The sequence below is a fragment of the Acomys minous genome (genome assembly GCF_964271855.1).
Source record: "Acomys minous genome assembly, chromosome: 14".
Taxonomy (NCBI): domain Eukaryota; kingdom Metazoa; phylum Chordata; class Mammalia; order Rodentia; family Muridae; genus Acomys; species Acomys minous.
Window position 1 is genome coordinate 84,232,983 of NC_140496.1, and position 15,911 is coordinate 84,248,893.

A 15,911-nucleotide genomic window follows, 5' to 3' on the forward strand; every position below is an offset into this window, starting at 1 on the left:
TTAATGAAAATAAGCAGAGCTTTAACTGAGAGATTTAAAGCCTACGTGTAGCTTAGGACAAGTTGGGACTATTCCGTAGCACATGGGCATTCCATTAAAAATGGCTGTACACTACCTAAAGGACTGGAGAATATCCCTATTGACAGGCATTACAACAATGCTCTTTGGACTCTGCTCTAAGGTTTAAAAAGAATGGCATTTCTTCCAGTATAACATTCCTATACATTTTCTATGTTCGGTTCTCTTTATCATATGCAACTTTTTTTCTGACAAAGTCTGTGGAAATAACTGCTTAAAATGGGGACAAAATAATATTCTAAACCCCTGAACCATTTAACCTTTACCCTTGAATAAAAAGCAACAACTGGGGGCCTGAAGAGGTGGCTCAGTGGTTAAGAGAGATAGATGCTCTTCCAGTATCTACAGTTCTCAGGGCCCATATGGCCACCCATAGACACCTGTGAGTGGTCCAGTTGCTCCAAAATCTTCTTCTTGCCTAATGCATGTGGTACACTTTCATACACATAAAATAAATAAACAGTTTTTAATAAACAACCTAAAACTCAGTAAAGGAGTAGGTACATAGCATACAGAAGGGTCTGGGTTTGGGTTTGATTCTGCCCCCCCCCACACACACACCAAATAACAACAACATAAAAAATACCAACCACAGTTATAAAAGTCTGTCAAAAATTAAGTCTGTAAAACAAAATAACAATAGCCTTAGACATCAATGTCACAGGTCAATGTACTTTTCTCCCACCTTGACAGGAATGCCCCCTCTACAAATCAGTGAAAGCTCGTGAAAGAAATATGGAGCAAACTTACCAAACAATTGTAGAATTTTTTTAATTTTACTAGACAACTAGTTTTATTATTCAAAAATGTTTTTACCTGGGGCATTTTCTGGTACCCATTCCAATCACTCACCAACTCCAAATTGGTAGATTACTCTTTACAGCCAAATGTCTGACTGGGCAGGGTGTCCTCATTTCTACCAAAGGCAGAATTCTTCCCAAAAAAGGGCAAGTTTGGATGCAAGCAGAGTCTATGGTCAAACTTTTCCAAGACAGGGTAAGCAAGTCCTCAATACTTCCTGCCTCACAAATATGTCTGTCAGATATGTTGGACCAGAAAGATGAAGAAGATGCTCCAACATTATACAGAGTTCTGGGTGACTATTCAGGCATCAACCTGTCCCTGTCATCTTCTCATTTGAAAAGATGCTAAACTGCACTCCCTGTATACTCAGGTGAATAATTTTATTCCTTCTCAAGTCTCTGACGGGGTTGAAGACTATATAGTTTAGTTTTGCAATTAGGCTTAGTTGTTTAGGGGTTAAGATGTTTTTAGGTCTAGATAGATGTTTTAAGTTTATAATGATGAGATTCCATAGATAATGATTTACACTCCAAATTTTAGATGCAGGAAGATAGGAAAGATGTTCTCTTCAAGGCTGCCAAATACCAATAGCCAAAACCCTATGAATGTAACATTTATATAATTCCTGATTACTTCATGTTTTTCTTGCTGTAGGTAGTTTATGGTGCATATGTGTAATAATATGAATGTATATGTAAAAAATAAAATTAAAAAAGAAAGCATAAAGAGATGATGTTATCCCAGCAACCAAGTTTTCAAGTTACATTTTCATTATCCTGCACAGTTTAATGATTAATGGGTCCATTTTCATACGTATGAAATGCTAAGCATGCTCAGTGGATTCACCTTACACAAGAGAGCACAAGAAGGGTTCTCATCATCACTTTTCAGAAGCCTAAATTCTGCTTAGAAATTCCATTGGGGGGTGTGATCAAGACTGTTACTCTGGGACTCAAACCATAATAATTTATGATTAACAGAGGTATAAAGGATAAAGGCTGCTATTGTTACACAATGCTTCATCATTCTGAAACTTAACTACTGCCTTCTAGCTAGCATCTTGTCATTTTAATCACACTACTTACAAGCACATTTTCCCATGAGTTCTTGTTATAGGCCATTTGTTTTTTTCTCTAGAACTTTCTAAGAACGTCCAGAAGTTTCTGAAGAAATCGGGGCATTAGAAGAGAAGACAGAGAAAAGAGTCTTCAAAAGAATGGCAGAGTATGGTAAGGGAGCAGAGGATGAGTGGGAGTTCTCAGGTGGAGAGATGCGGGTGCTGGTGCCTGGTCCATGGTTTGTCCTTTGCCCTTTGTCTCCATTCTCATAGGCACTAAAACATTCCTTAGAAATTTCCTTTTTGATGCTTATTCATTAAATAATGTTGGGTTTTATAAAGATATTTTATTCCATATGTCACATACTATACATTGACCATGTGCAGCGCCTTCAGGTTCTCCCATTTTTTTTCCCTCCTATCAACTTCCCTTTAGTCTCATGTCTTTCCCAGACAGTTTATAAAATCTAGGACTAACATATGATAGAAAGCACATATTTGTCTTTCTGAGTCCATTTTATTCTGTTTGGTATGAAAACCTCTAGTTACACCCATTTTCCAAAATAATAGCATATTTTCATTCTTTATGGTTAAGTGATACTTCATTACATAATATGGCACATGTTCTTTAACCATTCATCTAACAAACACCCAAGCTGATTCCATATCTTAACTGTTGCATAGGATGTCACAGTAAACAAAGATGTGAGGCTATTTTGTGGTGTCAGGTGGAGATTAGGGTGGGTCACAACAGCAGCTTTGGATCAGAGAATGAACTCTACTAAGTTTTTAGTACAAAACCTTTTAACTAGAACCCTTCACACAACTCTGTGTTTCCTGCATCTGGCACTCACATGGGGAGAGATCCTAGGTGAGGAACTTCCAAAACCCCAATTATTTTGCCAGATGGCCAGCATCTCAGCATTTCTTCCTCAAATGAGGAAAGAGAAGAAAATGAGGAGGAGGAAGAGAAAAAGGAGGAGGAAGAGGAGGAGGAGGAAAAAGAAGAAGAAGAAGAAGAAGAAGAAGAAGAAGAAGAAGAAAAAGAAGAAGAAGAAGAAGAAGAAGAAGAAGAAGAAGAAGAAGAAGAAGAAGAAGAAAGAAAGAGGGAAAGGAGGAAGAGGAAGAAGAAGGAGGAGGAGGAGAAGGAATGGGGGAGAAGCCTTAGAATTAAAAGTCAACATACTAGTGCTGCCATTATGTTCCAACACAGCAGCCACCAAATAGAAAATTGAATTCTCATGTGTTCATTTCTCATCCTGGTGGATTGCCAGAGTATGTTTCTGCACCTTCATCCCATCATCTCCAGTCATGCTCGCAGTGCTGATACCTAAAAAGCCACAGCACTTGAAGTCCAAGCCTTGCCATCCCATAGGCTTTGACTTTGTACTAGGGCCTGTGCTGCACTGTGTTCTTTTCTGCTCTGCCCTAGGTCTCTCCTGAAGATTGAAATGCTGAACATGTGCAGTGGAATCACCATACAGATAGCTGGAGTTTCTGCAAAGAGTCGCGGTGCTCTGTGGATATGTACAGTCAGAAACACTTACTGAGAAACCGTGTTCTACGGATATGTAAGTCCGGAAACAATGTGGACACATAGATCAGGAAACATTTTCTAAGACACCATGTTCTGAGGTACTCTCATCCATGGAAAAGCTAGAAAAGCCCGCAGGAAAACCAGATATTAGTTCTCCGCCCTACATTAAAGATTACCTCAGAAGAAGGCATAGATAGTAAAGGGAAAAGAAATAGACATTTGTTTCTTCACTTATAAAGGAAGTTAAAACAATTTGGTACATGTTAAGACCTGCTAGAAATGTCCTTATTTATCACAATATTTTTTTATGATTTGGCATTTAGAGCCCAATAGTTGAACATAAAAAGAACCTGCCACACAAAATCGCTAACTTTGAAGACATTGTTGAGAGTATTGCATGCCACAGTGGTGCCTGACAGGCTTCCCAAGATTACAAATCGCTTGGGATCAGTTAAATGTGGGTTGGACTTTAATAGACTTGAGTAAGGCCTGGGGTCTTATATGCCTAACAAACTTACAGATGATGTTATATCACACACACACACACACACACACACACACACACACACACACACAATGTGAGTACACTACAGTGTCACTTTAGGATGAATGCCCCAAACATGTCATTTGAAAGACTCAGTCCCATGAAACATTAGTCTTACCCTCAGTAAATGGTTCATTTTCACCACTGATATGTTATAAATTTTATTTCCCTCTTTGCCATGGCTATAAGGAAGCTAAAAGGCAAATCACTTGCTTATCAAGGAGACTATACATAACTATACATTATGCCCCATTTATTAACTAACATGCTATAGTGTTTTTTAGTGTTGAATATTTTATTTATTTATTATATTTTACTAATTTATTCATATTACATCTCAATTGTTATCCCATCCCATGTATCCTCCCATTCCCCCTAGTCCCCTCACCTATGTCTGTGATGGGGACCTTCTCTTCCTCTATATGATCATAGGGTATCAAGTCTCTTATTGGTGGCCTGCTATCCTTCCTCTGAGGGCCACCAGGCCTCCCCATCAAGGGGACATGGTCAAATGTGGGGCACCAGAGTTCATGTGAAAGTCAGTTTACACTATGGAATACTACTCAGCTATTAAAAACAAGGAATTCTTGAAATTTGAGGACAAATCGATTGAACTAGAAATGATCATAATGAGTGAATTCACCCAGAACCAGAAAGAGTCAAATGATATATACTCACTTATATCTGGACATTAGCCCAAGGGGCATGTCCCATGAATGTCTTCACTTACTAGTGTTGTGTTCCTACTGTATTTTTCTTTCTTACAAATTAATCCCTGTACATTTCATTTGATTGTTATAAATAATTTTTGTGAGCTACTCAACATTCTCTGTGGTGAAGTTTGGCTCATTCACATTAATTCATGACAAGGGGACCACTGTGTTGAAGGAGTTTATAGGCTGGTATGGAAAAACAACATAGAAGGGGGCTAGAAATATTATTCGTAGCTCTGGAGAGCTACAGAAGGGACTCATGAGAGTCATTGCTTTGTTACTGCTACTAGTGTTGCCTCTGTCGTTAATATTTACTGTACCACTTACTCCACTCCTGCTTCATGGCCAGCATGACCCAGCATTGGGCGGGGCACTTTATTTTCTTTCCCTTTGTAACAGAAGTCACATGGGTTCTTACCTGATGATTCTGTGAGGCTATATTGTCATCATGCTTTTTAAGGTTTGGAAGTATGACTTATAGAGCCATCAGGTGATAAAGTAGTTTTGCACCTGTGCGCAGGTGCCATCAAAACTCATACCTTCATGGCTAAATAAGAAGCCTCCTGACACTTCACAGAGGAGAAAGTACTTTTTAAAAATTTGAACATTGAGAAGGAAGGTCAGGCTTCCAAAGAGCTTAAGAAAAAAAGGTGTAGGAAGTCGGGTAAGTCCTGAGTAAAGGTGTTTTGTTTGACTTGAGCATGACACCAGTGCCTTAAACCCATGGGAATGGCAAAGTCTTCCCTGGCCGGTTGTGTGGGGATATTGACAATGTATACAGATAGTGCTGACTGTGGCTTCCTACTCCAGGAAAGGTTCTGACTTGAAGGGTTTATAGAAGATATATTGAGAGTTGGCATCACTTGGATATGCAGATTGAAGAAACAGGAAAGCTTCCACCAACACTGAACCCACCACCCATAGTCCAGCTTGACAGACTGAATGGACAGCAGTGAAAATCTGGGTGGAGAAGGTGAGGGTAGAGACAGAAGATGAGCTGCTGTATTCAGAGCCCTTTAAGGTGTTAGGAGGGATAAGACCAGGCAGAATTGGAGGCATAAAATGAATGAGACATAACTGTGTGTCCTTTATCATGGAAAATACAGAAATGGGGAGCATTACAATCTGATTGCAATGAAAGAGTCTTCACAGCATCAATATCTAAGGTGCTGACTGAAATGCAAACTCTTAAACAGGGCAAAATAAAGAGCAAAGTCTAAGAAGAAGATCAGAAAAAAATAATGCCACCAGAGGCTCAACATGCAGTCTAGTCAGTAGATAACTTGACTAGCATGCACAAACTCATTCATTCAGGCTCCAGCACCTCACAAACTTGGCACCGTGGCACATGTTTGTAATCCCAGAACTTGGGAACTGGAAAGGAGGAGAATGAAACATTCAAGGTCAATCTCAGCTACACAGAAAATTCTATTTCAACTGGGCTACACAAGACTGTGTCTCATCAAGTAATAAATATTCCCATGAAACCAGATATAGATAAAAAGAAAATATGTTCAATAAAGTAAGACACTTTGTAGTAATAAGTAAGAATATGTTGCTTATTTTGAGTGTACAGTGCCCTCTTTAATCTTCAATGAGATGGGAGTTAACAAAGCAGCAGAAAGCTTGTAGGGCAGAGATGAAGATGCTCAGAGAGCAAGCACAGAATGAACCTTGACTATAAAAGCAGGAATCTGGAGTAGCCGTTGTGCCTTCTTGGTATTCCTGTAGCAGACTGTGTCCACAAGTGTTAACAAATCAAGTAGCTATCTTAAGGGAACAGGCTGGTAGAGGGGTAGAAGAAAAATTATACATACATACACACACACACACACACACACACACACACACACACACACAAACATATATATATACACTTTTAAATTTTTATTTTATTAATTTATTCATATTACATCTCAATGGTTATCCCCTCTCCTGTATCCTCCCATTCCTCCCTCCCTCCCATTTTCCCCTTACTCCCCTCCCCTATGACTGTGACTGAGGGGGACTTCCTCCCCCTGTATATGCTTATAGGGTATCAAGTCTCTTCTTGGTAGCCTGCTATCCTTCCTCTGAGTGCCACCAGGTCTCCCCATTCAGGGGACGTGGTCAAATATGGGGCAGCAGAGTCTGTGTGAAAGTCAGACCCCACTCTCCACTCAACTGTGGAGAATGTCCTGTCCATTGGCTATATATACACTTTTAAACAATACATAATATATTGTTTTGGCTGATGCACCAACCAAGGTCAATGAATGCAGAGAATCTAGACCCCCCCTGCTCATGTGTAGCTGATGGACAGCTCATTCTCCACATGTGTGTGGGGGGCAGGAGGGACGAATGGGGACTGCCTCTGACATGAACTCTGGTGGCCCTAATTTGATCACTTCCCTTTGGCCTGATGGCCTTGCAGGCACACAGAGGAAGGGGTTATAGGCTGTCCTGATAAGACCTGATAGGCTGTGGTCAGATGGTGGACAGGAGGAGGACCTCCTGTCAGAGGTCTAAGGGAGGGAAATAGGGTAGAAGAGGGAGGGAGGATGGGAACAGAAAGATATGAGCGAGGGGATAATAATCAGGATATAATGTGAATAAATTAAAATAACTGAAAAATTTTTAAAAATTTAAAAATATTTTTAAAAAATATTGTCTTGGGCTTAAAGACAAGAGAGGTTCCCAACAAGCACTAGTAAACATCCAACAACATGCTGTGTCAAAGAACACAGTAGGCATTTTACAAATTAGGCAAAAAGAAGGAAAATATAGGTGCCCAAATGATTGTTCTAAGAAAGGAAGGACAGGGAGAGAGCTGCAGATAAATACTTCACAGTGCAAGGGTATTGAAGGAATCACAAACCATGGGTGAACCTTGGGCCTGGATTGTGAAGTCAAGATGGAGAAAGTGAAGCATAGAGATGGACTTTGTCCCCCAAGAGATGGGGTGGAGAGATGACAATGGGAGATGGAGTAGAGAGATGACAATGGGAGATGGGATGGAGAGATGACAATGGGAGATGGGATGGAGAGATGACAATGGGAGATGGGATGGAGAGATGACAATGGGAGATGGGGTGGAGAGATGACAATGGGAGATGGGGTGGAGAGATGACATTGGGAGATGGGGTGGAGAGATGACATTGGGAGATGGGGTGGAGAGATGACAATGGGAGATGGAGTAGAGAGATGACAATGGGAGATGAGGTGGAGAGATCACAATGGGAGATGGGGTGGAGAGATGACATTGGGAGATGGGGTGGAGAGATGACAATGGGAGATGGGGTGGAGAGATGACATTGGGAGATGGGGTGGAGAGATGACATTGGGAGATGGGGTGGAGAGATGACAATGGGAGATGGAGTAGAGAGATGACAATGGGAGATGAGGTGGAGAGATCACAATGGGAGATGGGGTGGAGAGATGACATTGGGAGATGGGGTGGAGAGATGACATTGGGAGATGGAGTAGAGAGATGACAATGGGAGATGGGGTGGAGAGATGACAATGGGAGATGGGGTGGAGAGATGACAATGGGAGATGGGGTGGAGAGATGACAATGGGAGATGGGGTGGAGAGATGACAATGGGAGATGGGGTGGAGAATGACAATGGGAGATGGGGCGGTGAGAAGGGATACTTAAGCTACTAAGTTTCTGTAGAGATCACTAGAGACTGAGGAAAGGAGGGAGAAGGAGGTAACATGTGTTTAGACTGAAGGAATTATTTCTACTGTATAGCACCGTAAAGTCACTACAAGCTACTTCAACTTAATGTTTCAAACTATCTAGCAAAGTCTGAATTCTGAAGGCTCCCACACACACTCATGGTAAGTGTCTGGGGAGGTTAAAATGCTAATTTCCCTGATTAGTCAATATTTTATGCTGTTTACGTCTCATATTATACCCTTTAGTACATATAAAAATTTATTACATCAATTTTTAAACATTAAAAAGTTTTAAAAGAATTCTAAATATGTTGCCACATTTTTAACTAGAAACACTGTTTGATAGAGGCCTGAGTGCCCTTTGAATCTGCCTCAAGTCACCTTTCCCATCATCCCTCCCTCTCTATCTTTATTTAATCCCAGGACAGCAGCTAGCATATTTTATCTTTTATGTATCATTTACATACGATAGTTGATGTCTTAGACATTTTAGCTTTATGAACCATCATACTTTTTCATTAGGTAAAACACACTTTCACTTATTACCAGTTGTCTTGGAGTTCTTCCTATGGCTGAGGTCACTTCCAATTCCCCTATATGTAGCCTTTTGAAGGCAGACTTCACGGCCCATGATCACTGAAGGATACTAAAGCTATGTCATTTCTTAGTATTGAATCAGGTGCTAGAGTAAGTACCAAGTGCTTCTCATGTATCTTCTAATCACATCTCTGTTTTCTAATCTTTTTTAAATGTGTCTGAGACTCTGTGCGTTCTTCTATTTACTAGAATGCCAAATGCTCTCTAAAACTATAGCACCAAATTCTGGTCACACAAGAGCACACAGGAGCATGCGGCACTATATCTACAGCCATACTCAGTAGTTTTCCAGACTTACCCAGTAGGTGTGTGTGTGTGTGTGTGTGTGTGTGGTCTTATTTTATTGTTCTTCATTCTGCATTTCACAGCTAAGCATATTCTATCTGGTATTAACCATATTAGTCTCTCTGTTCTCTAAGTGCCTTTGTGTTGGCTCTTTGCCTATTTTTAAATTTTATTTATGTGCATGCTTGCCTGAGTTCATGTGTTCCATCTGTGTGCAGGAGACTACAAAGTCTAGAAGAGGGCATCAGATGCCCTGCACCTGGCATTACAGGTGATTGTGAGCCACCTGATGTGGGTTCTAGGATTTGAACCCAAGTCCTCTACAAGAGAATTAAGTCCTCTTATGTGGTGAGCCATCTTGCTAACCTCTTCTTTGTCTATGATTATGTTGGATTACATAAGTTTTCCTTTAAATTTTAGAAACCCTTTCTATGCTAAATACCAGTTTTTATCACTTGTATCAGGGAGCATTTTAGTTTACTTTTTCCTGTTTCTTAATTTCTTGAGATATCAAATTTTCTACATCTATATATGATCAAATACATTAGCATTTTCCTGCATGGTTTGTTTTCTGATCATAGGAAATATACTTCTGCTCAGATATTATGCTTTCTCCCATATTTTTGCTTAAGTATTAAACTTAATTTTTACATTAAGATAATTAGTTCTCCTAGGATTTTATGAGTGTTTCTTCCATACAGATGAACTACTCTACTCCTGCAGTTTGCACTTATTATTTCCCCCACAGACCCTGGATTGGGTCTTCATTTCTTGAGGGGGTCTCTGTCTGGTCTGTCCATACTGGGCTGTCTGTCTACCCAATTCAGCAACACTTCATTTTGATGAGAAACTAAGGACACCCATGCTCCTTGTCATCTCCAGGAAGAGCTGTAGCAGTTCTCTGCACTTTCCTCTCCCACATACATTGCAGGAGCAGTTTATAATCCTCCGCAATCCCTCCCTGGAATGTTGAATCACATCGAATCCGTAAAACTCCAAAACAGAGATATTTTCTCTTCTCATTCTCCCAACTAGCCCACAAGACAGTTGAGTTACTATTCCAGCTTAGAGACCGAAATCTATAGTACGAATTAGTTAGGAATTTGCTCCAAACCATTGGTGAAGAGACAAAATAGAGACTCAGGTTTCTAAATGGTGGTAAATTCTGTTTGCTGTCTCCATTGTTTTTTTTCTTCAGGGTGGGAATTTTGCTCTTTCATCAAGAGCACTGCCCAGTCCTTGCTTGGTGGTCTGCACACACACACACACAGACACACACACAGACACACACACACACACACACACACACAGACACACACACACACAAACTCACACATACATGGGGAGAGAGAGACAGAGAAAGAGACAGAGAGAGAGGGAGAGAGAGAGAGAGAGAGAGAGAGAGAGAGAGAGAGATGCAGACAGAAAGACAGAAAGACAGACAGAGAAAGGAAGAAGCATGTGGTTTAAAAAAAAAAAAGGAAAGAGAAAAGACTCTGGCATTTTCTTTACCTGAACTTACATAACCGCTTGTTTGTTTATTTGTTTGTTTTTGCCAGTTCTGGTCTCTCATCTTTGATCCCTTCAACTTGTCAGTCTTTTGTCTACATAAAATGGAGCATTTTTTAGCGTGGGTCAGAGAAATGATGGAGCTAGCTTCTCTGCACTTGCCCTGTGTTTAGTTAACTTGTGTGGGGCTCTGTGATAACAGCATACAGTCTTCACATTGACTCTGCTACTGTTTTTGGAAGAGAGGCTTAGAAATATTTAAAGAATTTCCTTTACATAAGCAGTTTCAGAGAATGGGTTAAAAGATGAAGATTCAGTCTGAAACAGAAGTTGACCAAGAAAGGAGAAATTCCAATACAACATGTTAGTTTAGGTATTTTACTTAATTTAAATATCTTCTAATCAGAATTTGATGTCTATTTCACAAAGATACCTTTAGAACTGTGTTTAAAAAAAAAAAAAAGAACTGTGTTTAGGCTTTGCTTTGCTTTAAATTTAATATTTTTTTCTTCAGTGAAATATACCCCATGACAAACATTTTATTTTAAACAAAGGGAATATGAGTAAATATGATGTCTGAGAGTAAAGTTACTAACAAAACTATGAAGCATATCTGTAAAAGAAATTAAAATTCCATTGACTTATAACATTTATTATAATGCAATGCCTTATGGTATCAAAAGGTGTTAGTTAATTCGATTTCCTAGGATTGTATTTTTTGCTGCTGTTTGAAATAATATGAACACCTCTCAAAATAGAAAACAAATTCTACAAAAATACACGATCCTGATAAATAATCCTGATAAATAAAATAGTTTGTAATTTGAAAGTCAGGTAGGAATAATAATTGTGCAGAAGTGTAACACCAGGAAAGAAAAATGACTCAGGTGCTGCTGGTTCCACAACCCCATCACCAAACAGAGCCGAAGTTCAGTGTGTGGGAGCATTTCCAAGAGGCAAACCAAAGCTCATTCTCCTAAGTGTCTCTCATAGTCTGTAGCTATTGGTACCTCGGGACAGAATGAAGAAAGAGAAAGGGAAACAGGAAAGGGGGCAGACAGCTGGATTAGACTGCACTGTGTATATTAGTGATGGGTAGACTTCAAAAGACTTAGAGGTTCATTTTGGACAGGTGCCCAGAGATTCGCAGGCTTACTCAAAAACCTTCCATAACTTCTGATTTTAAAATTGAGCTGGAATTCTTTTGAGACCAGACTTTAGGTCTTCAGTCATATTCCATACTCATGGTCCTTAGAATAAATGTAGGCTAAGAGACTTTAAACCTTCTGATGTCTGTAAAAGTGGATTATTTAGTTTAAATAGACACCGTTTTTTAAAAAAAACATGCTTTTAAAAGTAAAACCATAAACAATGTTTATTTTTCCTTTTTCTGAGAGAGATGTTTGATATTTGAGTCCAGTTTTAAATGATTTTGCATTAAAGCTTTGAGAATATTTTAGGGGTAGGTAAAATCTTCCTCCCATTCAACTCATTCATGAGGATTGGTGATGTCAAGTCCTAGGCTTGTGTGAAGCTATAGCCGCTGGTGTCCAGGAAGTGGGAGTCTAAGAGACAGGCGCTCAGAGTGACTATCTTGCATAGTCCCGTATAGCCAAGAGAAAGCCCATCCAAAGAAATGACAGGAGATGAGCCTATCATTCTGAAAGTATAGGTGTCTTGAACATCCCAGCATTGGCCATTCAAAGAATATGAACATTCTTGGGTCTTAATTGTGTATCTAATTGAATGCCTCTTGAATATCTTTGGAAGACATGTTATTAGCATCAGAGCCTACTATGAAAAATTACCTATATGAGAGTATGGGAAATAATTTTTAAACCGAGGAGCCAATTCCTGATGTCAGGTTTCTACACCGAAATAAACCACTCCAGTGTTTATTAGTGTGATTGTTAGTAAGTCCTGGCTTCACTCTTTTTTAGAGAAAAAAAAATAGGATGTGGAGAAGATTTAATGAAACATACCACAGCCCTGACTCTGATCACAACTTGCAGTGGCCCCGGGGAAGGAATGCTTGTGTGAATTTACTTAGAGTTCCATAGTTTACATTACACCATAGACAACCTAGTATCCAACCCCTTGTGATACTACATTCATGTCCCTATAGGTAACAATAACAACTCTATCAGAATTAAATGCATTAGCAAAAAGAGCTACAGCTGGGAGTAAACGTAACATTTATTATCACACAATTTTACTTCCCGAAGGTTTTAATCACTAAGGGCTAGAAGACAACACCTAGCTAACAGCACTAAGAGTTCAAAGTTTCTCAAGCTCTGAAAAGCTGTTGTCATAATGCCTTGTGTCAGTGTGCATTATACTTGAAAACGTATCATTCTTTCCAAAATAGCAGTAGCTTACTTAGATCTTTGCACTCTACTCTAATAAAAATGTAAAAATTAGGAACAGTTGTTCCATGTCAATCGCACGCTGAAAGCAGATCCCTGGCAGATATGAAATCTGTAATAATTCTCTATCTCCCCATAGCTCTGTCCTAGGATTTTTCTAAAGCAGGCCTCATTTGATATTTCAAACCCTTTCTAACTAAGACAGCGCTTGTAACTTGAACTATTTTGTATCATTTTGCCCACACTTTAAAAAAAAAAAGCTTCTTTGATTGTTCTTCTCTTTGTACTTAACTTGATTTCAACCTTTTAAATTAATAATAAATATTAGAAAACGAAGGCCAAAGCAATAATACCTACTAATGACACTCACTCGGTGGATATGTGCAAATAAAGGAAATAAGTAACAAGCAGAAAAAAAATTAGCTGCTCGTAGACACACACTTTTATCTTCACATTTTCCCAGTTCTATTCAGATGTAGTTAGAAAATGGACAAATAGGAATTTGTTGTTGCTTCTTACCTAGCCTTGAAGACCGTGACTAAGAATTAATGCAAAAAGGTAAAAACCAAAAAGAGATAAATTGCTCTCTAAATTATCAAGAAAATTGCTGTTATATATCTAAGATGTTCGTTTGTTGGTTTATCATTTCCAAAATATCTACCCTGTCCAGTGTTTACCTGAGAAGACTATCTTATCAAAATGTAATTTAACTCTTTGTGCATATGAAAATAATAGAGATAGGCAAAGTATGAAATCATTCTTATCATTTGAAATAATAGGTCATGTTTTTTGATGAGCCAGGAATGCTCTCACTTTGAAAAACAGACTGTTCTGATGTTAGCCTGTGCCTACCCTAGTGCATGGGTAGTTTCATACCCATTGGCACATTTGGTGAAAACTCATTCACATCTTTTCTCAAAAAGAGAAGCATAAAAGAGTTCCAAAGATTTCATTTGATAAGTTACAAATAAGTAAAAAAAAATTATGATCTCAATGAAGAAACTATAGTCTAGTATTTTCTTTGACTTGCAAAAAGCATCATGTGCCCTATCAGAAGGCAGATGAGATTTTTGCCAAAGACAGACAATTTTACAGTAATAATCAGCAGAGAGTATCCAAAGCTTGCATCAGTGTTTATTTTATTGAACAGCTTTCAAAAATCACATGCACCATGTACTTACTAAAGCACATAGACGTATAAACTGCTTTGAAAATTGTGTATTGACAAGTTCATAACTTCTTACCTCGATATATTTAAATTAAGACTTCAATAAATAAACCAGTAAATGCATTTATTATTAAAAAGAAATTTCTTTAAAAATTCAAATATTAACTTATTAAAAAATATAATAAAAGACTTTTTGTACTTTAGTATGCAAGAATTAGATCGCTTGACCTCTGTTTTAATGACTTAATTAGCTGTACTAAAGCCCAGCTGGGCCTCTGCTGACAACATAGCTAGATATTTCAATCAAGCAGTGTTATGGAGAATAAGTAATAAATGCTACCTTGTCGCCATACAGTCCCAAACCATAGTGCATGCTGGTAATGCTAAATTTGATCAGTATGCCTCATATTTCAATTAGTCGTGGTCTGAATCCTTAAAACTGTGTAATGTGTATGAATTCCTGATATCAGATACAGAGCCACAGGCTCCCACAGTTAGAAACCGTTGAGTTTGCTTTTATTAGCAGCCAATTAATGGCAAAAATCTGCATTGCTTTTAAAATTTATAACCTCCCTTCCAGCTGCATCCACCGCTCCCGCTCTACTGTATACAACCAGATCCGTCTCACTGCCGTGAGTTAAACAGCTGCAAACTGTACTCTGTCCACAGAAGGGAAAAATCCTTTCATACAGAAGCTTTTCCAACCTCTTAGAAGTTCTTTTCAAAGCTCAGTAGCACTAGGCACTTTGCGACAATGAGCGATTTAATACAGAGAGAAAGAAATCTACACCAAGGTAACCTCTTGGGATGTACTAGGTTTTCAAACGGAGTGAAACCCTACCACTCCCTCACCACAGAAGGGCAAGCAAAGCCACTTCTCCTGACCAAGGCTAAGAAAATATAAACATATAAAACCTGACCCTCACGCAAAGTTAACCCATTAAAGCCTATGTAGTCATTAAACAAAGTGGTATTACACGAGTTTAATAGTAGTAACTTAACATAAAATTTTGGTATTCAAATTTGTATGCTCAGACCGTAGGTGCTTGTCTAATAAAGCATTTACAGCGATCACTGTCACCATCAAGGATAAGTTTATTGCATACCTCAAGATTTCTAGACATTATTTTGTTGGAACTAGACTTTTTGACATATGAGAAAACAGAAAATTTTGATGTGACCAGATTTAGTAACAAGGTATAATGCTTTGTATATTAGAAATCCTTTGCTTTCAAGGTTATGAGGGGGACAGTTTTTAGTTTTATGCCATTACACAGCCCATGTGACCTTATACCTTTACTCCTTTGTAAAGTATGCAATATTTTGCTAGAGGAAATTCAAAAAATTATTTTGGAAAAAATTAGTTTCTTCATTTGGTTTTTCTAGAAACTAGCAGATTTTGATGTATGTATTAAATTCACACTTACAAATATTTTTATTCCTCTATTTTATAATACTGGTGCTAAGTGTAATTTACCTGAAAGAAGGTGTAAAATAAACTCTGATGCATGACAATGAAACTGTTGTATTAAGATAATACAAACTTCTGCCACGGTTGTTTAATAACAATAAAATCCTATTTTACAAATTTCA

The 15,911-nt window shown here is 38.5% G+C and overlaps 1 long non-coding RNA gene across 1 annotated transcript in view; it reads left to right on the forward strand.

The window, feature by feature from the left end:
- Positions 1–2,113, forward strand: part of LOC311583352 — a 245,729-nt gene extending 243,616 nt beyond the window's left edge. Inside the window, exon 3 of the long non-coding RNA XR_014774470.1 lies at positions 2,020–2,113. This is a non-coding gene — a long non-coding RNA (uncharacterized lncRNA). The remainder of the gene's footprint in view (positions 1–2,019) is intronic.
- The last annotated feature ends 13,798 nt before the right edge of the window (positions 2,114–15,911 follow it).